We start from the raw sequence: 1,943 nt of genomic DNA, 5'->3' as shown, positions 1-1,943 counted from the left end.
TGAGCCACGATGTCGCCTCTGCAACTCCTGTTATGTCTTTCCTGTCAGGAAACAAGACACGCAGCTGAGAGACAAGATGGCTGTAAACACATCTGTTTCCACTTCTCACATTATTCATCCCCCTTGACACTGTTGTGCTTTCTGTCTCAGTGTCCATCCCTTGCACTCCTGTCTGCCCTGCCCTTGTCACATCCCTGTCTATCAGCGTGAGTATTCCACCTCAGTGAGCCGGGCCCTTTCTCTCACCTCACCTCCTCCCAGTGTGGTCATGACTCCACTCTTTTCTGCTTTGTTCACATTTCCCGCTTTTTCCATGATTTTTTCATTTCTCATATCTGCCTGTCCATATTACATATACAGTGGGGTGCAAAGGTTTGGGCAACCTTGTTAATAGTTATTATTTTCCTCTGTAAATCGTTGGTTGTTACGATAAAAAAATGTCAGTTAAATATATCATACAGGAGACACACAGTGATATTTGAGAAGTGAAATTAAGTTTATTGGATTTACAGAAAGTGTGCAATAATTGTTTAAACAAAATCAGGCAGGTGCATAAATTTGGGCACCACAAAAAAGAAACGAAATCAATATTTGGTAGATCTGCCTTTTGCAGAAATTACAGCCTCTAAACACTTCCTGTAGGTTCCAATGAGAGTCTGGATGTGGTTGAAGGTATTTTGGACCATTCCTCTTTACAAAACATCTCTGGTTCATTCAGGTTTGATGGCTTCCGAGCATGGACCTCTCTTTAACTCACACAACAGATTTTCAATAATATTCAGGTCTGGGGACTGAGATTCCAGAACGTTGTACTTATTCCTCTGCATGAATGCCTTAGTGGATTTTGAGCAGTGTTTCGGGTCGTTGTCTTGTTGAAAGATCCAGCCCCGGCGCAGCTTCAGTTTTGTCACTGATTCCTGGACATTGGTCTCCAGAATCTGCTGATACTGAGTGGAATCCATGTGTCCCTCAACTTGGACAAGATTCCCAGTCCCTGCACTGGCCACACAGCCCCACAGCATGATGGAACCACCACCATATTTTACTGTAGGTAGCAGGTGTTTTCTTGGAATGCTGTGTTCTTTTTCCTCCATGCATAACGCCCCTTGTTATGGCCAAATAACTCAATTTTAGTTTCATCAGTCCACAGCACCTTATTCCAGAATAAAGCTAGCTTGTCCAAATGTGCTTTAGCATACCTTAAGCGGCTCTGTTTGTTCTGTGGGTGGAGAAAAGGCTTCTTCTGAATCAAAGGAGCTTGCAAAGAAAAGCGTCTGGACTTCTTTAAGTTGCTTGAAGATGTTTCACCTCTCATCCGAGAAGCTTCTTCAGTTCTAAGGTCAAATGGTGGGGAGTCCCAGATTTAAACCTAGTGGGAGTGTCTCCCCACAGAGGGACAAAAGGACCCCCTAATGATCCTCTAATCACCTGAGCCAAGGTGTGAAACTGGGTGTGGGTCCCAATCAGCCAGGGTTTCGGATGAGCTCATTGTGAAACCTGGCCCCACCTTATCATGCGAATTCCTGAGGTCAGATGGCCCAGGATGTGAGTGGGCGTTAAGGTGTCTGGGGAGGGAACTCAAAACTGGATTATAGATGGCAGAGAGTTGGCCACCAGCGTGTTGCTGGGTCTGAACATCCCGGTGCATTTCAGATCTAGCAACAAGCTCAGACAAAAACTGGTTCACCCGAAAGACAAAACTCCAAAACACAGACTTAACAATGTGGTGTATGCTGTACAGTGCAGCGAGGAATGCCCAGACCTCTACATTGGAGAGACCAAACAGCCACTTCACAAGAGCATGGCACAACACAGAAGAGCCACCTCCACAGGACAAGACTCAGCGGTCCATCTGCATCTTAAGGATAAAGGACACTCTTTCGAGGATGCCAATGTTCACATTTTGGACAGAGAGGACAGATGGTTTGAAAGAGGAGTGAAAG

This window comes from Rhamphochromis longiceps, linkage group LG20 (genome assembly GCF_057381845.1).
Source record: "Rhamphochromis longiceps isolate RC_006_pf linkage group LG20, R_longiceps_female_GT1.1, whole genome shotgun sequence".
In the NCBI taxonomy this organism is placed as follows: Eukaryota; Metazoa; Chordata; class Actinopteri; order Cichliformes; family Cichlidae; genus Rhamphochromis; species Rhamphochromis longiceps.
Note: the sequence above shows the minus strand (reverse complement) of the source record.